The sequence below is a fragment of the Protopterus annectens genome, chromosome 3.part1, assembly GCF_019279795.1.
Source record: "Protopterus annectens isolate FY-2018-M chromosome 3.part1, PAN1.0, whole genome shotgun sequence".
Lineage (NCBI taxonomy): Eukaryota > Metazoa > Chordata > Ceratodontiformes > Protopteridae > Protopterus > Protopterus annectens.
This window is the reverse complement of record NC_056732.1, coordinates 152,149,142-152,174,067: the sequence shown is the minus strand read 5'-3', so window position 1 is coordinate 152,174,067 and position 24,926 is coordinate 152,149,142.

Sequence of the window (24,926 nt, the reverse complement as noted above, 5' to 3'; positions counted from 1 at the left end):
AACCAACATGTTTCTCTCAAATCGAATTCTTGCTTTAAGAAGTTTAAATTTTTTACTTTATTGTCAGACAGCAACTGATACCAATACTTTAAATCATTCTCTGTGACTAGAAGAATTCTTTCAGAGGTGGATGATAAAAGAATACCTTGTGTATACATTATAGGGAATAGGATAAAATTCCATTCCTTATATTTAGGATGCATAAATATAAAATTACGATATCTAATAATAATATTTAATGGGTAACTAGCTATATATTTTGGTGTAATAGATGAGGTACAAAATTCTTTTAGTAACCATAACATGGGGTTATTTACAATAGTATTTTTGTGTATTAATGATATTTTCATGAAGTGAATGCTAATTAGTTCCCAATATTCCTTCCATTTTGCAACATATGGCTGATCTATTAACAAAGTAATAACTTTTATAATAGAAGAGATAGCATATAAATTAAAGTCTGGAAATGAAATGCCCCCTTGAGACCAACTATTAGTATGTTTCTTTAATGCAATCCTAGGTCTATTAGGTGCCCATAAGAAATGTAACATTTGTGAATTCAATTTCTTAATAATTATTTTTGTAGGTGGGAGTATTAGTGATTGTATTAAGTATAATATCTTAGGGAATATTATCATTTTAATAATTGTGAGTCTCTCTTCCATGGTAAAAAACATATTGTTCCAGCTATTGAAAAGATTTTGTATATTATGAAGACAGTTACTATAATTATTATGTATAATGGATTTAATATCTTTAGTTAATATTATGCCTAAGTAAGTTATCTGACCTGAGTTAGGTATATATTTGTGAAAATCATTAGTGAGGACATTGTTTCATGCATATATTGGTAATATTTTAGTTTTTTCTTCATTAAATATCAAACCAGAGATATTTTTAAAATCTGTCATTTTATCAAATAATGACTGCATAGAAGAATTTGTTCCTGCTGACGTAATTAGAACATCATCTGCAAAAAGTTGAATTTTAGATATTGTATTTTCATCTATATCAAATCCTTCTATATCAGTGCTGTTTCTAATCAAATTAGCCCAAGGCTCCATTATTAAAGTAAATAATAGTGGTAAAAGTGGACACCCTTGTTTTGTACCTTTTAATATGGGTATTTTTGTGAGACATATGTTCCTATCTTAATGTAAGCCAATGCTCCTTTATATAGATGTTCAATTAAATTCACAAATGCATCAGAGAAATTTGTACACTTCAATAAGATAAACAAGTAGTCCCAACTTACTGAGTCAAATGCTGAACTTATATCAAGACTAATAAGTGTTAAGTCTTTCTTTTTCCTGTTTGCATAATCAATTAGCATTAAAGTTCTCCTTATATTATCAAAAGTATTTCTATTTATAATAAAGCCTGTCTGATCTATATCTATTATACCTGGAATGATTGTCTTTAATCTGTCAGCAAAAATATTCATGAACATTTTATAGTCAACATTAAGTAATGAAATAGGCCTATATGAAGTACATCTGGTTGGGTCTTTATTGGGTTTTAAAATTGGTGAAATAAATGTGTATTGCCAGGATGGGGGAGTTGATAACTCATTTTGAGCTGAAATGAAAACCCTATGTATTAATGAGTAAGTACTCTTAGGAAGAATTTTATAAATCTCTGGAATAATACCATCATTACCAGGTGCTTTGTTTGATTTAAGTTTGTTTACTTGTGTAATAACCTCTGTATATGAAATATTTTTATCTATTAATTTAGTCTGTTGTTTATTAAGTTTTTTGTTCATGTTTGTAGTTATAAATTTCTTTATTTTATCTTTAGAATCCATATTAATGTTGTTATGGTTAATTTTATGAAAGTGATTTCTAAATTCATCTAATATTTCTGGTAAACTAGAAACATTCTTCTTTTTCCCTGGAGAGAAAATTTATTTGATGTGATTTTGTTTATTCAGCCTTTTTGTTTTATTTTTAAGTCTATGTAAGTATTTGGGACTTATTGAGTAAGACAAAAACTTATATTTCTCTAATGTTATTTTGACTTTATGGCTTAAAATTTCTTTGTATTTCTTATTTAATTTATTTATTTCCTCGATGACTTTTTTGTCCATAATATTTTCTTTATTATTATGTTTATATGAGTCTAATTTGTTTTGAATGTCTATTAATTCCTTGTCCCAAGATTTCCTTATATTATTATACCATCTGATACTTTGTCCATATAAATATGATTTTAGAGCATCCCAAATGTGAATAATGGAGACGTCAGGTGTAGTGTTTAAGTCTAAGAAATGTTGCACCTCAGTAAGTATATAATCTTTATAGTCCTTTAGTTGAGTTAAGTATGCTGGTATTCTTTTGATCTGAACATTATAAGTACTCTTTACCATAAATTCAAAGACAATTGAATTATGATCTGATATAGGACATGAAATGATCTTGGAATTAATTAAGTCTGTTACCAGTTGGTTAGAAATAAAGACTCTATCTATTCTTGAATAAGTTTTATATCTATTAGAAAAAAAAAGTGTATGGTAATGATTTAGAATCTATCTGATTATTAATATCATTCAAATGATATAAATTAATAAAATCCTTTAAATGTTTTGCATTAGATGTAATTTTCCTTTTTCCTATAGTAGTAGTATCTTTTTCATGCAGGATACAATTAAAATCACCTGCTAAAATAATATCTCCTATAGAAAATGATATAATCTTATTGAGATGGTGTTTCACTGTATTAATGCCAATTCCTGGTATCCAATATACATTAATTAATGTATATATTTTCCCATTAATCTGTATTGTAACCATACAGAACATTCCTTTATCATCTTTATAAGACTTAATAGTTTTAGGTATGGGCATATTTTTGTTCCATAAGATAGCCACTCCTCTTTTTTTTCTGTGTGTGTTCTGAGCTAACCAAGACTGCATATTTATTAGTGGCTAATTTATCTATATCCTTTTTCAGGAGATGTGTTTCTTGAAGGAATATTAAATTGGCTCTATGCAAATTAATATATCTCATTAAACTTGCCCTTTTACATGGGTTATTCAATCCATTAATGTTTAAAGAAATTCCTTTTAGAGATACCATTTAACTTTTATAAACATATAAAACATATAATCAGAATAACATTTACTAAAATAAGTATTATTATGTCTCCTCCTTTAGGTGTTCTATTAATTATAGCTTTATTTAATGAAAATCTTATGGAATTTTGTGTAATTTTCACTTTTATTTGTAGTGACAATGAGTTTATAAAATGTGATGTGGATGTCAAAACTATATACACACAACAATAATCAGGTGAAAATAATGTTTGGATTAAACAGTGCACCCAGCCTGGAGTTGAAAACTCCAACTTCGAGTAGCATACCACTCAAGTTACCCCCCTATCCTAAGCAGCAGTACTTCAGCTGCCACCAAATTAATTCGATACTAACTATTATTAACTAAAGTTAACCTCATTTAATTTGATTATCTACTATAACAAGGCTAAACAATTTATATAACAGCTTCATATAAACATATAAAACATTTAGAAACAACTAATATTGCTATGTACATCTATTCTATATAATAAACTCATAATCAAAATAGCATTCTAACAATCTTGGTAATGGGAGCAAAGAAGAGAGAGAGAGAGAGAGAGAGAAAAAAAAAAGGGAATATCCATATGGTAGTTTAATAAAAGTTTGTAAGAATAAGTTCTTATTATATGTTTATGCTCATTTGAATTCAATAACATTTATTATCTTAGGCTATTATGACTCAGACATTACTTATATTAGGGTATTCCCACTTTCTGCCATAGCAATACAGTTAATAGCTTTAAAACTTTAAATTACTTGCACCAGAAGCTTCCTTCTCATATTTATTATTGCCATTTAAATAAAATAATTATTCCCATGTATAAGTTAAAAGAACATACTACACAGCAATATTGATCCCTAGTTATACATAAATCATTGTGATGAAAGCCATCTGTATTTTATATATCTGAACTGCAGCTTTAAAATATGTCACATGACAATTTCTTCTGAAATATAATCATAATGATACATATACTTGTCTGTTAGTCAAGGCAAATGATTTATAACATTACATATCTTTAAATCATAAGCATCTATATGCATTAAAGTGCAGCAGTCATATAAGCTTTCAAAAACAAGTGTGCATGAGTTTTACTTTCTATGCCTTCTAAAATGTCTCATTTGTTTACTATGGCATATTAAGTCACTTAAAATCATTATAACTTTTATATTTTATAAGTTACATCTTAAATAAGTAAGTTATTATAAAGAAAAACTCACATTTAGATGTCATAAAGTTCATTTTTCATCACAAAACCGCATTTACAGCAGTTCTACTTCCTGAAACAGTTTACTTCTTGAATTTGCGATGTGTCAGTGTGAAATCAGGGGTCAAAGTTCAAAATGGCTGCTTTCAGCTTCTCTGCGTGTTTTCTGAATGTTGAAGCTTTTAAAATGACTCGAGGACACTATTCACGAGGAAACCCACATCCCATATTGTCTCCCATAACATTCTGGCGGGAATTTTAATAAAAGTAAGTGACTGACATTCATTTTGTAATACAAATGGATCTAAACAGTGCAAAACCTTCTCGAAGCACTTTACAAGTCATTACAGTCTCTATGACAGTGAAACCAAGCCTTCAATTGTTTAACATAAACACAACTTATTTTTATATGCCCCATTTCATTTTCTCATTCAGAGCTTATTACATACACATATCAGTATTATCAGAAGCATATTACTTTATAAATAAGAGAGAGAGAGAGAGAAAAAAAAAAGGGACCTACAAAGAGTATCTACAAAGATATTTTACTTGCTGTTTGTTTTAATAAAGTAGAACATGAGACATATTACTTTCAAGTACTTTAGTTCTAGTTAACTGCAATTATATCATGACATATTATTTCAAGAGAAATCTTGATGAGTGGATGGGAAATTGAAATTTCACCCCGGGCATCACTCCAGTAGCTATACTTGATAGAGTCACCGGGAACTAACATTGGGTGGCATGATGCCAGGGCACTTCTATGGGTTAGGCTTGTAAAGGCTCCAGGACCATTGGCCTAGTACACACCTATCAAGCTATAAACCTATGTCACCTAGAACTATGACACCTAAGCATCCCAATCCCCACAAAGCCCCCCCCTGAAGTGATTCCAAAAATAATGTGATAGTTCAAACATTTCAGTAACATGGTGCCTTTCTGCTTGAGAGAGGATACGGGAATATGTCTGGAAGAATGCAAATATGAAACCTGATAGTGAACACTGTGAATGCTGTTGGGGAAACACAGCAGGACATATAATCAGATGAGTCATAGGGCCACTGACATTATTTCATCAGCACAAAGGAGAGCAGCTGAAACTGCCCATGGACAGCTGACTATAAGGGTGGCCTGCTACAAAGCCACCACTGATACCAAATAAGGAGCTCCTGTCAACTGTCAGGGATCCAGAGAACTCAGTTGAAAGTGCACAACAGCATGTGATTGATGTTGGTGCTGATGTTTCAGGAAGAACAAGTTTTAGTTCAAGGTTGACTCTGTCTGATGCTAGGAGTGCACAGCTATTACATGGGTAAGTAAAGGTTGTGAGCATTGCCTGGCATCAATTTTACTATGTGTATGCACGTAGAATGAAGGTTTTAGCCCCTTAGGTGGTGAGTGTACTATGCATTACCTCTTAGTGAATGAGATGGCAAATTGAGCATGCCTACATCTGCCTACACCCACAGTGGTTGCTAGTTCCCCCTCTGACTCCTCACCTGCATGTGGCTATGATGACCTTACTAGGTGGTGTGTGGCCTTTCCACTTGTTGATCCTGCTAAAGCTGTTTTCTCAAGATGATGTTGTGAAGCATGGCACAGATGATGAATATTTCAGCATATGTATTGTGATTGTACTGCAGACCTCCCCCAGATGTATCTAGGCACTGGAACCATGACTTCAGCAGCCCAAACACATGCTCTGTGATATTTCTTGTTTGAGTATGTGCCTCATTATAGTGTTCTTCAGCTGGAGTGTGTACATTTCTGATGGGCATCATCAACAATGGTTCCAGTGCATAACCTGCATCCTCCACTAAATGATCCTGTGACATAAAACATGTCATACGGTTGGGGTTGTGCCAGATATGTGAATCAAAGTAACTGCCAGGTTTGTCAGCACACACACATTCTGGATGATTTCCTTAGTGTTACACATGACTTGGCAGTTAATGTAGTGGAAGCCCTTTCTATGTATGTACACACTTCCCTGTTCCCCAGGTGGTGCTTTGATCTCTATATGTTTACAATCCATGGCACCCAGTACATCAGGGTAGTATGCTACAGGGTAGAACTCCTGCATATTTGTGGCCCTGTACTCAGGAACATGGGGAAAATATATGTAGTCACTGGCATGTTGGATCATAGCATTTAGGAATTGATGAAAGATCCTGGATGCTGATGCCTGTGACTCCCTCAGCATGTTCCCTGTTGGTCTCTAAAAGGTTCCTGTAGCTAAAATTCTAAGTGCAACACATACCTTCGTCACCACTGGCATTGGTTCCCTTCTGTTTGCCCTTGGTGTTAGTTGAGGACAACAGAGGTTGTAGAGTTCCTGTAGTGTGTCTCTATCCACCTTGTAGCACTCTACAATTTCCACCTCATGCAGATTGTGAAAAGTTAAATGGGGTGCAAAAAACATTCTTCTTCTTGGCCATGGTCTATTAGCAGCAGCAGCAACATAGACTTCAGCCGGTTGTACATACACATGAATTAAGGCAACAGCAGCCCTTAACATAGTTTCTGTATACAGAAGTTTCCGTGGCTGCATTTCAATAGGTTTTGGAATTCACAGGGAAAACCAGCACTGAGTCTGCATGGTTGCTTTTTAGCTTTTTGAATAGCTCCTCCATCTCAGGTTGGTTGATTAGCATATAATTCAGAGCCTTATGCTGTAATTAGCATACTACAGTGTTTACCATGTTTGCATGGCTCTACACTCCATGTATAGGTGTTTACTGAATCCAAAACGGTGCGCTATCGTGTGCACTTCATGCCACGATGCTCACACAGTCTTAGCAGACTGTGTAGGCTTTATTGAATGTGCCCCATTATCTTACTTCAAAAGAGAAGTGGGCAGTTGGATGGGCATACCCAAACTCCCCCTTGGCCTTACCAGTCTGCCCATCCTTAATAGAAGAGGTTCAGTCTGAGGGTGGACACTAGCAAGGTGTAAATGGTTGCAAGACTCAAATTACCTTGTATTTTTTATGATCCCTATGTTAACATGAGTCCTTGATGGTCAGATATTTCTAAAGGGAGCTCTAGGTGTTTTTTGTGGTCTACACCTGACTTTGTTGTTGTGATCAGTTTATGAACTGGAACTTTTTTCTTCAGTCCTCCATTAAAAGGGATCCACCCAGCAAGAAGAATACAGTAAACATAACAGAAGTAATAACAAAAGGAGTGTTATGTGTTGACTTGATACAAAAAGAGAAGAAACTGAAATCTGATAATGCATATGCCCCAGTAACTAATAACAACAAAAATGCTGAGACACCAGGCCTTCCTTAATACTAAAGGCAGGAATATTTCATGCAGGACATATGTTAGCTGGTTAATAGTAAAAAACAGAGACAAATGCAATGTTAAGTGTTATACAGAAAAATGTTAGGAGTTTCTTTTTTAAACAAAGAACTTTGAAGAAAAAGTAACTTAAACAGAAGGTTAACTAGGGAAATAAAGTAGTATAGAAAAGTAAAGAAATATATATATATATATATATATATATATATATATATATATATATATATATTGGACACAAGACTTGGAAGTGTCCTTGGATAGCAACCAAAAGAAAAAGGACTTATTAGGAAAAATAATAGGTATATCATGAGCAGAGTTGAATCATGCATGAAAGTAGGAAGGTTCCTCCAAACTAGGGACAAGAGGTTTGCCTGTATAAATGAAGAGCACAGGATGGTAGAGACAGACTATTTACCGCAATGATTAAACAGATGACTGATTCACAGGGCTGTACCTCAGGCAAACATGAACTTCATTCTGCTTACTGTATGTACGTTATCATCAACATTAATGAGCACAGATCTCTGTAACAGCACTGAATGCTCCAAGTAATGATTATTTGATTATGTGTGCTCTTTGATAACCACAGTACTACCCAGTTTATTACTGCTATTAGGATTTATAAAGGATGATTGCTTTTGCTGTTATTGACCTGAGGAAAAAAAAGTGTACTTCCCTGAAGAGAGGTAATTCATATATGACAGCATGAAATACCAAGAAATCTACTAATATTTTAATCAAAGCAAAAGTTATATACATACGTACATACATATCTATACATATATATATATATATATATATATATATATATATATATATATATATATATATATATAATATGTATATATGTATCTGTATATATAATTTATACATTTATATCTATCTATCTTTCTTTCTATCTATAGTAGTGCTTCTTTCTGCTATGTAGCTACATCGTCTTCTTGTAGCTTCTATTTTTATTTTTATGATGCTTTCTAGTAATTTCCCTTTGCACTCAGATTAGATTTATAGACCTATACTTATCAGATAAATGTTTATTGCCCTTTTCAGAAATTGATAGTATACAAATCTCATTGCATATTCTTAGTACACTGCCAAATCTTAATTATTCTTTATAAATTATTTTAATGAAAAAGCTATGCTATTAATAATTAACTTAAGCGTTTTGCTGAGATGGCATTAGTAAATGGGGTGCCGGTTTTAGAAATGGCTTTGTAGCTTACATTTATGCTGATTTGTATTGCTTTGTATTAATATGCTGTCTGGCTTTCTAGTTTCATAGATATACACCTACTGTAAATATGTTAAATGCATTATCATGTATTAGAGGATAAACACTTTTTTGAAAATATATACAATAATAAGAGTTGAAATCATCTTGCTAGGAGACATTAACATAGACTTGCACAAGACAGCCCTAGAAAACCCAACAAATGCTTCACTCATTTGATCGAGACTCCAACTAGAATTAACTAGGCCACATTTAAAGAATGCATCCTTGACTGGATTCTAATATCCACCACAAACAGTGTTGCCACAAGGGGAAACCTATCTGGTAGCCCAAGCAACCACCAGCTAAGCTTTATTTCTCTTTTCGGCTTTTCCTGGTTAGGGGTCACCACAGTGGATCACCTATCCGTTCATGATTGGCAGTGGAGTTTTACGGTGTAGAGTTGCCAGCCCAGCAAGAAGACACACACACATGCACTCACACCTAGGGCCAATTTAGACTGTCCACCTACAGCGCCACCAGTCAAGCTACAGTCCTAAAAGGTTCATCTCTATAACACAGTCAGAAATCTCATTAACTTCAGTAAAGAAACTTTTACTTCCAGCCTGCTTCAGATTAACTGTGATCCTCCACTTAAAAATTTTAGTCTTTAAGAAGCAGTAGCCACATTTAATACAATATTTATAAATGTCCTTTCAGATCAAGCACCATTAAGAACCGAAAGAGTTTAAAACAGACCAGCCCCTTGGTTAAGCAAAAATAAAAGTCAAGAAGTCATAGCAAGCAATGCATAAAATAGGACAAAAAAAGCTTATTATAACAACACTGTAAATTCAGCATCAAACAATAAATAAAAACTTCTGAAAATCCATGAATATATTACTCAGTCCTGGAAAATCATTCCAACCCATCCCCAAGCAATAATTCCCATAGCAATGCATCACAGATTAACTCACCTTCTAAAAATATGATAATCTCCCTCCTATGAAGCAAAACTACATATTCATCCATCCTACCCCAATCACTGAAGCCGCAACAGACCTTTACATTCACTTCAGAGCCAGCATATACAATTAAAAAATATCTATGTACCCTTAAGACAACTACCACTGCCCCTGACCAGTTTCCATCTGAATACTTCAAACTCATTGCAAATAGCTTAGCATATCTTGCCTTGATTCTAATATACTAATCTATTCAAGAAAAATATGTCCCTACCGTATGGAAAAAGTCCTATATAATACCCCTCCATAAAGGCAGCTCATCAATCAAGCTCGCAATCTATAGACCAATCACCAATCTCTCACCCTTATCCAAAATATTGTAAAAATATATTCACTCTCAAATTACTACACATATTACTTCTCATAATCTCCTCTCCCTCACAGTATGGTTTCAGACCTAATCTCAATATGACCACTGCCATTTTAAGGTTCACTGATATAATAAATTACAATGGAAATTCAGCTCTTCTAACCTCAGCCCTATTTCTGGATCTATCGAAGGCATTTGGCACAGTCCATCATCAAATTCTCTTAACAAAACTCTCTTCTTATGGAGTATCACCCTCCTCACTTAATTAGATTCTTAGTTACCTCGCTAATAGGTCCAAAAAAGTGAAATGGCAAGATGATTTCTTCTCTTTCCTTCCTATATCTGTTGGAGTCCCACAAGGCTCCATCCTAGGACCACTACTGTTTAACTTATTTATCAAAGACCTAACCACAGCAGCCAAGGAGGCCACCATAGTACAATATGCCAATGACTTCAATCTAATACGTGCTGCTAGGACACTATCCATGCTCCAAATACTCACCTAGAAATCTTTCTCCTCCATAGACGCTTGGCTCAACAACTCACAACTCTTCCTTAATCAAAAACAAACTTAAACTACTGATGTTCACTTCTGTATCTCCCTCTTCCCAAAGAATATCTTTAATATACCGTCATCCAAGACCAACATAGAACTGGTATCCCGCACCAAACTACTGAGTGTAATTATAGACAAACCACCTGAAATTGATCTCCACCTTCAGCAAGCCATGAAGGCACACAAAAAGTAAGACTGCCTCTATCAAATAAAACACTACTTTATTGAATCTGCTAGACAAACCATTTTATTCTGCTCCCCACCCTATTATATACCTCTCCTACCCTAGCCAATCTAAACTCCTCTCTGTCAGCCAAACTAGAGCAATGTAACAATAAAGTAACCAAATTTTGCAAGCAAACAACATTATTTAGCTTGAACTAAATAATTCTCTATTGTATTCACAACTTTCACACTACTGCACGACCTTAAAAATTCCCATCTTTTCACTCCATCATTCAACCATACACTACTAAGAGACCTCCATGCTCCACTGATAAATCATTACGCTCCATAAATACATTTGTCAGCAATGCAGGATACTCTGTCTATTCACACTGAATTGCTAATAGCTGGAATTCTATCCCACTCTACCCAAGAAAAGTCTGCAACCTGAAAGACTTTAAAAAGCCAACTCAAGCAACACTTGATAGATAAATGGCTCTGCACCTGCACCAGCCCTGGTTAAACTTGTACTAATATAGCTGTATGAATTCATGCCATAATTCCCTGCTGCACAAAACTTTATGTAATATCATCACAGCTATACCCTCCTCTATCATATCATCTCCTTCATCTTCCTTGCTCTGCCTCCCTTCCTTCTTTCTTTGAGCTGTTCTAATCTTCCTATGTCCTAGATTTTGAACAAGGTTTTATAGTAACACATATTCTTATGTAAAACCTGACAATCTATGAAAACTGATGATATTGCACTACATTTACCTCCCTGTATTTAAAAAAATATACATATACAATCCATGCAACTATTTTTAATCAAAACTGTCTGCAGATGATTAACTGATGTCCAGGATGTCTGATTAATGGAACTGTTGCTCATGAATGAAACTGACTGTAAATGATGAAACAATGCAAATGATGTCCATGATGTCTGTATAATGGAGCTTTTCCTCCCAGGGCCTCCACTGTAAAAGGGCACTGCTCAGTCGGACTTTGTCAGAAAACACATGCCAATAAATAAATAAACAATAAATAATACACAATTTTCTTATAAATGTTAATGCATTTGCCTGTTTACAGGAGGTTTTATTTCTTTCCGTAATGTTGTCAGGTGTGCTTTTTTCATCTGTTATTGTTCGTGTTGATTTAAGTGTAGGATACAATTCTTTGATAACTCATTTAAAGCTTCGGTGACATGTTTTACTTTCATCTATGAGAACTAAAAAGCATCATGGATTTGTGAACACTTCTTTAGTAGTACAACAGCACATACATGTCCTATCTGTTTTCTTGACTCAGAATAACTTTTATAACTTTACTAGACAGAAACTTCCTGTTTGTACTTGTAAATGTTCTTGTTTCCAAGCTGCAGGCAGTGTTTCCTTTGATAATATTTTGCTTGGTAACAGCATCGTTCATGTCTCTTCCTCTAATTCTTCGGGGTTGACACCTGAGACTGACTAGTTACAGTGTTATTTTAAAGCACTTAGATAGCATGGCTCTCTCTTGTATCTTAGCAGTGCCAGTGAGTTTATCTGGTGTCAGCATCCACAGAGGTCTTAAAAATGGGAAAATGGTTTTAGTACAAGTTATGACCTGCTTGATTTGGTCTACTTCTTGCTGGTAACATTTCTAATGTTTGTCAGGATGTTCAGTAAACCTTCAGATGACTCAAATGTATGACCAGTCTCCATGAGGTCTTTACTGTGATTGCCTCATAGGAATACCACATAACACGGTTCCCTGTCTGTCAATGTGCTAATATTTATATGGCACAAATATACTACTTTCCATTTTTCTAGATACAGAACATACTATTTTATAAGTATTCTATGAAGTATCATGCACTACTACATACATGTTGGCCAGGAATAAGAGAAATATCTGTGCTCAGTAGTTTGACAGCAATATTCTGTAATTGAGAGACTTGTTAAAGTTGCACTAAACAGCAGCTCATAATAGGCTTATTATCATGTTTCTGCGTCAAACATTAACACTGATACAAGTAATTGTGCTAGTGTTCCCCTTGTAGTGCATGCAGTGTGATTGCACAAACACTTACTAACACAACAGAAACATACACAGGCACACACACACACACACACACACACACACACACACACACACACATGTGCGCACACGCGCACACGCACACACGTGCACACACACAAACTATACAGATGGCTTCTTAGTACTTACCTGATGCAGTGCTATCAGCCACACTTCTACCATAGAAGTGAATGTGTGTGTATCATCAAAAGGTAGTGTGCACTTTTTTTGCTTCACTGACCCACTAGTGTGGTGGAGCTACTCTTTAAATCATTCTACTGTCTTATTGCAATGACAACAAATTTCCTATGGAAGAACACGTGGCTAATTTTCATTAGCCCTGCATGCTACCGCAACTACATGTAGCCGTAGCCAGTGAGAATGTGATCATACTACACGCCAGTGTGAATCACTCAGGTATAACACATTGTACAGTCCTGTTGAGAGCTTGTGCAGTACGATGTACATTTCTGAATCCCAGGGAGTTATTTTAAAACTATTTTCAACTTTATACTAAAAACACCACAGACCTTTTAAATCAAATCCAATCTTTTTTTGCATGAAATAGGAATTTCTGTGAATGCCTCTTTTCAGTCTTTTGTGTTATGATCGGCTCTCAAAATGCCCGTATATCCTACTGTTTTCTCTAATGATTCTCCAGATTTAGAATACTTAATATACTATTCTCACTGAATTTCTGATCTTTATTTTGGAAACTTCATGGTGCTTATATACTGGTAAAGACACAACAAATGTATTTCTTTATGTAGGACAATTTTGCACCATAACCTGTAGCACACATTTGAACCTCCTTATTTTTTTAGCATGGATCTGTCCCTCCTTGCTATTCATTCATGGCGTAAAGTGATTTCTATAGTTTTTTCTGCACAGCTTACCATCATCTCCTTGAAATGCACAAGATCTCAATTCATCTTCATAACCAGTTACTGCAGCTCCATGTTGATTATCCTGCCAAGATTGTTAGATTGATAAACATGAATAAAGGCACACTGAAGGAACAACCACAATCCAAATCCAAATTTCAATAGTGTTAGTCCAAACAGAAATAAAACATAAGAACGCTTAATGTTATCACCACTTTTTTGTCTTAAAAAACTTCATCAGATGTGAGCATACCAAACAGCCAACTTGAATAAGGTTTGACTGTCAAATTCACCAGTTAACCAACCACAATTTTCCAGTTAAAAATCATTTGTGCAAGAAAACAGTGTTATTTCAGTCATTTTACATCACTGAAATAACACTGTTTTCTTGCACAATTGATTTTTTAACTGGTAGATTGTGACTGGTTAATTAGTGAATTTGCGAGTCAAACCTTCTTATTTAAGTTGGCTGTTATTTGGTACGCTCACATCTGATGAAGTTTTTTAAGATGAAAACGCAGTGATAACGTTAAGCATTCGTGTGTTTTATTTCTGTTTGGACTGTTAACACTATTAACATTTGGATTTGGATCATGGTTGTTCCTTCAGTGTGCCTTTGTTCATCTTTATTCACTTTTATCCATTTGTAAGATTGTTAAATTCCCAGTGCCTTTAGGATTATTTTCACAATAGTATCTTTGCCTTTGTTGATGTCTTTCTTGCATCTCTTTTACTTTACTTTGATTTGTTGCCATTAATAAAGTTTTCGACTTTGGTAATTTACCTTTTACTGTTACACCCCTTTTTAACCAAGATGACGATAGAGATTCTGTAATGAAATCTTCCTTTAAAGTTACAAGATTACAAGTCCAGTAACTACTACCATGTTATTTCTTATCAGAGTTTTTACTGTCTATGTAGTTCTCTCCACCTCTCCATTCAGTTGTTGGTATTTTGGAGTTGTAGTTACATGCTTTATCTTCCTCTACTTTTATATGTCCTAAATGTCATAGTCGTGAATTGTGAACTGTTGTCTGATGATAAGTTTGACATGCCTTGTCTTGAAAATAGAAACTTCCATGCACTGGTTCTGGTGTCTGCATATCTGTAAATTTAATTATTTCAGGGCACATAGGATAAAATTCTAGACTGTTAGGTGCTTGGCTTCTAATCTATGCATACTTGGTTCCATGGACTGCTAAGTACACTGTAAAGCAACATGTCTCCTCATGGGTTGCTGTCATGATATATATAAGTACAATAATATAGTCAGCTTTGAATATTAAACATTGCTGTAAGGCGTTATAAGTACAATAATATAGTTAGCTTTGAATATTAAACATTGCTGTAAGACTCCCATCTGACCTTACTCTGAACCCCTCCCTTAATCAGTTAAAAAAAACTCTAACCCAGTATTTTAAAACATACTGGTTATGTCCTTGCTCTAACCTGACTAAAGTCTCATAGCTTCATAGGTATGTACTAGGCTATCGGCCCAAGGGCCTACATAAGCCTAGCCAACAAGGTTCCCTGGCTTATGCCACCCAAGAAAGTTATTTTCCTGTGCCACTGTCAAGCAGAGACACAGAAGTGATCCCCGGGGTGTATTTCCTATTTCCCATCTACTCATCAAGATTTTTATTGAAGAGTGCTAATGAAGAACTTTGCTTGACATAGATGGGTAGCCTGTTTCAGAGTATGGGAAGTCTCTGGGACAGGAATCTATCCCTCCAGCATGTCCTGTTTATTGTGTTGACAAGGTTTAGGTCCCTAGAGCATGTAGCTTGGAGGGATTGGGATTTCTTTAGGTGTAGCATGTCCAACAGCTCTGGGTTTGACATAGCTTTATATGTTAGGCAGAGATCACCTCGGAGTAGGCGATATGCTACTGAGTAAAGCTGGAGTTTTTTGAGGCGTCAGTGTAGGGCATTTGTTCGAGACCAGTAATCTTCTTTGTGAGGTACTTCTGTGGCCTTTCCAGCTGCTGTAGATGTCTTGTGAGGTACATTCCAACAGGGGCATTATACTCTATAATGGGTCTAATGAGTATTGAGTAGAGGGGAACAATGACCTCTTTTTTCCTGGATGAGAACCCTTTCATGATGTGGTGTGCCATGTAGAAGGACTTCCTGACTACTGTGGCGATGTGACTATCAAAGAAGACACTACTGTCCATCTGGGTCCCAAGGTCTCTTATCACACATTCGGTATTAAGCAGATTGCTGCCTGTGTGGTAGTTCATGGGTACAGAGTTTTTACCAAAGGAGATGACACTGCACTTTTTGGCATTGAGCTTGAGGCCATAGCTCTGATACCAGGCATCTGTCTCAGCGAGGCCCTTCTAAGGGATGTCCACATCATTTGGGGACTTGACTATGGCTCCTAGTTTGCAGTCATCTGTGAACTTCCTTGGCCAGAGGCCTTCTGTGTTAGCCTGTACTTCAGAGAAGTAAATACCAAACAGGAGAGGTCCCAGGATGGAACCCTGTGGTACTCCATTTGTCACTGCTTTGAGGTCAGATTTGGAGTCTGCAACTTTTACAGTGTGGGTTCTGTCAGTGAGCCAATTGGCAACCCATCTTGTGACATAGGGATTTATACCTAGTTTAGTGAGTTTAGCTATAATTCCATTATGGGGGATGGTGTTGAAAGCCTTGGCAAGATCAAGATAGGCTGTGTGAACCACCTTACCCTCATCTATGGCTTTGGTGACTGCCTCAAAGACGTCGATCAGGTTCAGGAGGCATGATCTGCCTTTCACAAACCCGAACTGGGGTTTCATCTACTCCCACATCCCTGCAATTTCTTCCATATCCCTGCAATTTCTTATTCATAGCAACTAACCTCTTACACTAAAAGGTTTGAAAAGAGAAACTGTAATATCTTTGCAGATACTCTGTATATAAGCTGCACCTATAGGTTTGATAAGAGAAACTGTAACATATTTGTATATATTTCTGTATATAAACTGTATTCTTCATAAGCTTGAAATGGGAGACTGTAACTTTTATGTTAATACAATATGTTTGTGCATATACTGCAACTTGCTTGTCTTTATCTGTTTGTAAGTTTGGAGCTTTTCTCCCTGGGCCTCCGCTGAAAATGGACATGTATCCAGTCGGACTATCCCAGTAAACAAATGTAAAATAAATAAATAAATAAAGACCTTATAAGTACAAAAATATAGTCAGCTTTGAATATTAAACATTGCTGTAAGACCTTATAAGTGCAATAATATAGTCAGCTTTGAATATTAAACATTGATGTAAGACCTGAAAGAACTGTATGATACTGGAATGAACTAGAATGAAGCTGTTATGAATGATTTTTATCTTTTACTTACCAGAACTGTACTAAACAAGTGCCAGTTTCTGCTTTATGTGCCAATCTTCTTGTACCTTTTAGAACAAAAGTCTGCACACAAGATCTGATGAAGGTGGTTTATTATGTAGTAGCAGCATACAGTGGAGGAAGATGGCAACAATATCCAAATCAAATCTTACTGTCTCAAATAACAGTGTTGATAAAATGAGATAGACTGACTTAAATAAATGTCCATAGTTCCTGCTCTCAGTATATTGTCCATAAATTCTGATCACAGAATTATTCCTCCTACACTAAGTGTCTGTATCAAACTTCTGCAGAATACACTGCTATGACTTTTTGTGTATCAGTCCAAACTAACTTACTGACTTCTGTGTCTGAAATATCTTTCATGCTAATACCAAGCCCTGTAAATCTCTTTAAAGTATTACAAGCCTTGTGCTAAACAAGTTCTGTTCCTGTGCCAGATGCACTGTACACTCTGTTAACACATCTCATCCTTATCAGTATTTTAGACTGAAGGTTATTTTTCAGAGCTCATCTGTATCCTTCTCTGAAACATTCCTTTCTATTGAAACTACATGTAAAATGTAAAATATAAAATGAAGATAAATGGTTGTTTTAATATGGTTGCATTTTTTAGGCCAATGCAAACAGAAACTGTATTTATGTCTAATGAACTACATTTAAGTGAAACCTGATTGTATAATTATACCGCATATTTCCTTCCTAAAGAAAAAGAAAGATTGTATTTTTGGGGGGTTAAAATTTTTGCCATAGCCCACCTATCATTGCCATTTCTTTCAATAAAAGCATTTTCAAATTAGTGTCATTACATTTCTAAAATTCTTCTCCTTTTCCACTTTCAGAACTGTGATATAACCCAAAGAATTGTTAGCTTCTTGTTTAGTAAGTCTTTCTTCTGTTCAGACAAATATGCTTTACTCAGCATATCTGCTAGATATAATTACTTGCCTAGCCTATATTATATCTTCAGTTTATAAAAATAGGAAGTGACTTATATAAAACGTTTTGAATAAGCTTTACAAGAGTTTATGTTCTGTTTCTACTGATTTATTTATGTGTTTGTTTGTTTATTCACTTTGTTAACCATATAGGTGAGTTAATCCACAGAACTTTTTTAGTATATATATATATATATATATATATATATATATATATATATATATGTGTGTGTGTGTGTGTGTGTATGAACATCATTATTTATGCAGTTAGAATATTATTACAAATTACAAACAACAGTGGTTACAATTTTAAAACAGTGTTTAAGAGGCACAAGGAAAAAAACATGTATGTGGTACAACAGACAGATGTACTACACATCAAGTGAAAGTTTACAACATAGCCATATGAAATCTGTCATAACAGAATGTGTATGTTGATAAGAAATATTGAATCTTTCAGCATTTTGATTTGACAGTTAGTAAGGTATTATCTATTTACATTATCATGTGTTCTGTGGTTGTTACATCGGGTACATGACGTTTTGACCCCTGCATTAACACATTCCATATCTAGATCTGTAACAAGGCTTTATAATAGTTTATAACACTCAGCAAGAATCGGGAAAACATATGAAAACCATACACAATTGCGCAGAAAATAGAAGGAACAAAATATTACTCACTCATAATTTATTAAGGGGATAACTTAAAATATGTATATATATATATATATATATATATATATATATATATATATATATATATATATATATATATATATATATATATATATATATATATATATATATATATATATAAAACTATTTAAAACATTTGCATTTGATCTACATAAAATAATAATATTATTAACATTCATTTGTTATGATTGTAATGTTTAAAATGTTAAATATGTTAACTTCCTATGTAAAATTCCTGTTTGATTTTATTGTTAACCTGTTAAAAACTATTGTTAATTAAATTAATAATATGTATATATTAAATAAAATGTTAAATAAATTAGCATTCACATAATAAAATGTTAAATAATACATTAAATTCCTAACTATTAATTAGTAAAATGCTTTTATTAAATTTAATTGGGGTCAAATAGTCGGGGGTAAAAACATCCAGGGCAAACTGTCCAATAAATATTCTCATACACAATAAATGTAAATTATAATATGAAAGCATATCCAATTGCATTGGGGTCAAACTGTCCTGCTTTCGGTACCTCTTACAATAGATACAAGTTGTGTAATAACATCAAAGGCGGTAGGATAAGGGACTGTTGCTAGTATATTATAATACATTACTGTGCTTTTCCCTATTACTCAGTGTTAGATCAAGAACATTTGTAGTCACTAGATAGATATTAATAGCTTATTTTGAATAAGTTTAAAATATTGTTTTTATATCTTATAATAAATCATTGCATGCTGCTGGAGCTATTTGGAGAATGGCTGTATCATCTGCTTGTGAATAAAGAAAGGAAGTGATTTGTTTAAATGTGAGTTCTGGCCACGATGTACTTGTACTTCTTTACCCTAAACATATTTCTGGAATTTTTCTCATTCATCCACTATTGCCATTAAATTACTTGTTCATACTATTTAGAAGCTTCCCTCTTTATTCCATTCTATATATTTATCTTCTGTTTAAATGTTTTCCCATGTTGCATTAACAATGTGTTCCTCTCTTTCTGTCTCTCTTTCTCTATCTTTCTCTCTCTCTTTCAAAAAAACACACACACACACAAACACACATACAGGGGCGCATGCACATTTGCAGCATTTCCCGATCTGGTCTGCTGGTGAACCAGTCCCAGAGCATGCACACAGACTGTCTCACCAGCAATCCAGATTAGGAAGACAGCATTTAGCAGCAGAGATCCCAGAAGTCTATGCAGCTACAACTGCATAGACTGGAAGGGAATTGGACTGCAACATCTGCAGGCTGCTACCCAGTCTGCTCTCGCGTGACGGAAGGGCTTGCTCTCACTGGCTTTACTGTGGAATGAACGGACTTGAATGTGGAGGTTGATTTTCTGTTGAACAGACTTTGCAGCAGGTACTTGAATGTGGAGGTTGATTTTCTGTTGAACAGACTTTGCAGCAGGTACTTGAATGTGGAAGTTGATTTAAATTTTCTGTTGAACGGACTTTGCAGCAGGTAGGGAGTGTGTGTGTGTGTGTGTGTGTGTGTGTGTGTGTGTGTGTGTGTGTGTGTGTGTGTGTGTGTGTGTGTGTGTGTGTGTGTGTGTGTAATGTCCCAGTTAAATATACCTGGTGGCTAGATAATCTCAAACCCTGTACCTTGGGACCAAGTAGCAAGAACTTGAATTCCCTGTCCACCACCACTTGTGAAATTTTTCTGGATTTTGAATAATGACAGGCATATTTGTCAGAAAGTACATGGCAACACAAAACCTTTTATTCTAGCAATTTTCTGTTTATAAGATCAATATTTGAAATTTGTCCCTATTTTGGGGCTGTATTCCCCCATTATTGGCTTTGTCCAGGTTTTTTGTGCTAAGAGGATGAGAGTTATGGTGAGAACTGAATTCACTGAATATGTTTGGGAGCTGTATTCCCCCATTATTGGCTTTGTCTAGGTGTTTTGTGCTAAGAAGTTGAGAGCTATGGTGAGAACTGAATTTAGTAAATGATAGCCATTTAAGTTTCAGTCTACCTGTCTTTCAAAAAGCAACTAATTTGGCATAGTGGTATGTTGCTCTGAATGTAGTGCACAGGGTCCAGGATTCAAGACTTGGCAGTGAAATGCATGGTAGTAGCAGAGCATTTTATTCCAGCAACTTTCCAAGATTATACAAGCAATGTTTAAAATGTGCCCCTAGTTTTTCGGCTTTTGTTCCCTCCCCAATAAATATTGGCCTTTTCCAGATTTCTTGTGCTTCAAAGTTGAGAGATACAGTTGAGTGTCGAGTGGATTTTACAAGGAGCTGGGAGCTTGAAGAGAAGTTTAATGATTCTTATGCTGAGTCTGCTTGTATTGTTAATAGCACAACAGGTAGCGTACTTGCTTTTGATGCAGAACACTGTGGGTTCTACTCCCACAGTATATAGATGCTTTGCTGATACTGTACTGTGTTGTACTTTTAAAGGGGGTGGATCTGCAGTCCTGAGAATGTCCTCTTAGTGGAGATACCTAGTAATGATGAACCTGTTATCAGTTTGCCATCCATTCCCTATTGCAATATTACTAACTTATCATTTTTTTATTGTAACATAGGCAATTTATTCAACGGCAACAGGCACTTTATTTGTAGATGAAACAATGAAATATTAAAGTTGTTTGCTAGCAGCAACCTCTTCATTAGTTACATATCTCTTTAATCTGGAATTATTTAGAAGACTTTTACTTCGGCTGAAATTGTGCATATTTACTGACACTGGTGGATTGTAGAAGTTTGAGTAGACTTTTATAATAGAAATGTTCTGAACTGGGCAGTTTTGCCATTATTAGTGCATGCATTTTGTTTCATTGTTTACTGGAAAAATGTACAAAACAATACATGTAAAATGCCCTCTAACAGCTGTATTGCATTATATAAGGAATATAATTTAATACAATCAAAAAGGTGTATCAAAGAGCACATGTATGTTTCCTGCACAAGGGGACTATGATTTTGAAAATGGTCCAAAGTTAATCTTTATCTGCCACTGGCCAGATGTATTTTCTTTGAATGTGGGTTCCAATGAAGTTTCAATGAATGTGAGTTTCAAGGGCAGAGAAATTTTAATGCTAAGTCTATTTTTATTGTGAGACTATATTGCTTTATTTAGCAGATGTCAATTAGTGTTTGTGCTGTAAAATGTAAAATAAAACTTTTAAATGAAATCCAAATCATCGTAAAAGTAAAGGAGTATGCACATTACAGTGTTTATGGTAAATGGGGTGAAATAGCCAAGTAATGGGACATTGGAATAGCTGTAGGCGGGAGGCCCCATTCAACCATGATTTTGTGGGGGGGGGTGGCAAACTTACACAGCCCCAGCTGAACTATACCTCTTAACTGTCCAGATTTTTGCAGAATGAATAGATTTTTGCTTCTTATTTTTGGTTTGTTCCTCATAACATTTGTGGTTTTCTGGCAAATCTTTCAGGAATGAAGTCACTTAATAATGACGGTCAATGAGTTTCAGACTTCATATTCTTCAGAAAAATACATGCTAAAGCAAGACCTGTCATTCTGTCAACTAAGTTTATACAAGAGCAATTTTTAGTACTGTTTGGATGTTAATCTAATATATTTGGCCTTGTCCAGAATGTCTGCATTAAGAGGATGAGAGGTACACGCAAATAAATCACTTTATAGAATTAGGTAAATCCAAACCTCTTAACTGCCCCTGATTTTGGCTCAAAATGTTGCTCTCCCCCTAATAATCCCTCCACAAAATGGCAAATTTGGAAGGAAATGTAGAGGGTTTACAATTAATAAATAACTGTAATTATCAGAGTAATTGATTACTTTAAATTTCAGAAATGCTTGTAGATTCTGTTTTTTTTCGGCTACTCAAGTTAACAGTACTAATATTAAAAAGTGTCCCTTCTTTGACAGGTTCCCTGCTGTATTGTGTGGCTATTTTATATTTTTGCATCACATTTCTAGTCTGTTTTTCATAAAATTATGGTTTTCTGGCAAATTAGTAGCAAATCATTAAAGATTGAAATTAGAAAATAATGACAGACATTTGAGTTTCAGATTTCATACCCTTCAGAAAATTCATACTAATGCAAAACCTTCTATTATCTTTCTAAGTTTATAAGACCAATATTTAAAAATTGTCCTTATTTTTGGGGCTTTGTCCCACTTCTGTTTATGGCTTTGTCCAGATTTCTTGCTCTGAGGCTGAGAGGTATGACAAATGTGTCAGGGCCATCACCATCAGCCAGAGACATTTCAAATTGTGACATACTTGTTGCACCCCACTCCCCCAAGTAGTGACTCTGGATGTGTCCAAGCAAAGCAAGGAGCAGCTATGCAGTGTAAGTGTGCAGAGTAATCCCCCATCCAAGGTAGACACAAGTACTACAGTGGCTTTTCATCTGTCCTTGATTTTGCAGAATGTTCTGGTTTTCTGTCATATTTTTATACTGTTGATTTATGCTTCTTATTCAGAAAATGCATGTTGTTGTAGTGCCTGTTGCTTTGTGTTTAAGTAGCAATGCTTTAATGACCATCAGGTAAGCTGGTCTGAGACTGTAAGATGCAAGTAAGCTTTAATAAGCATGCTGTTAAAGAGTTACCAACATTGAAAGCCTTTTGTTGTTTCCATGCAGAGAATATTTGCATAACTAGATAGCATATAAGCCTTAGGTATTTTTTTATTTTATTTATTTATTTTTATTTTTATTTTACATTTGTTGACTGGGCTAGTCTAACTGGATATATATCCATTTTCAGTAGAGGCCCGGGGAGAAAAGATCCACATAAAAAACAAGAACAAACAAAACATTACAACTTTAGTTACAGTTCACTTGTCAGACACAACAGGTGCTACATGGTAACTTAGCATTCATGATAGAAAATAGCAAAAAAAAATAGAAAATCCCTTTTTTTATTTTTTTTATTTTGTAGTTGAATAAACAATAGTAGAAGAAAAAAAGTATTTAGAAGGATGTGGGAGATTCACAAAAGAAAGTTATAAATATGGCACAGGAAATTAGAATATATATAAACAAGACTTGGAGAATTAGTTAAGGGCAGTGACTTAGCTATAAGGTAGTGAAATAACAATACTGTCTTTCAAGGGTATAGTAAGACTAACTTAGAAAGTAGTTGTCTTAAAGTGGCTATAACGTGAGTATTAAATTGGTGGTATAATCTAGGATAACAGGAAGAGAGATCTTCATCAGGGTTAGTACAAGAACATAGACAGTGGTTTGTAAGGTATAATTTGAGTTTCTTTTTGAATAGTGCAGTTGAAGAAAGAGATGCGAGTTCAGCAGGAAGAAGGTTCCAACTTTTTCCCACAGTGTTAGAGAAAAGGGAATCTACTGCTTTATTGCTGGGTTTTTGTCTAGATACCAGTAGTTTATTTGCTAAGCGTAGGTTTGTGAGATTTTTATATGGGATGATTAGACTTGTGAGAATTGGTGTATTACATGGATGATGAAGGGTTTTGTGGGCAATAATCAGTTGATGGAATAGAATTTGATTAGGCAGTTCCAGCCAACCCAGTTGCTTCAGATTTTGACAGTGGTGGGTTCTGAAAGGGGAGCTGGTAGCAATTCTGGCAATGTTATTGTAGGAGATTGCCAGTTTGTTGAGGTTGCTTTTAGATAGATTTGTGTATATAGGAGAGGCATAGAAGAGAGTTGAGATAAGGTGGGTATGGGCATAGTATTTCTAGCTATGGGAGTAAGGAAGGATTTAATTCTATAGATGGAGCCTAGTTTTTGGTTAACTGATTTTATTGTAGTATTGATATGAGTATCATAGTTGAGGTTGTGGTCAATAGTTACTCCTAAGAGTTTGGTAGTAGTGTCTTGAGATATGATTGTGCCATTATTAGATTTAATAATGAGATTGATTGGGGTGGACTTTTGTGTAGGAGTAATGATCAATAGTTTAGTCTTTTTGGGGTTAAGAAGAAGACAACACTGTAAAAAACATTCTTCTACTAGTTCAAAGACATTTTGGGTGAGGGACTGCAGTTCAGATGGATCTGGAGCTGAGCATATTAATGTAGAGTCATCTGCGTATTGCATGCATGTAACTTGGGGGATACTTGTAGTTAGATCATTTATAAAGATGGCGAATAGAAGATAGCCTAGAATAGAACCTTGGGGTACACTAAGGGTGACAGGAAGA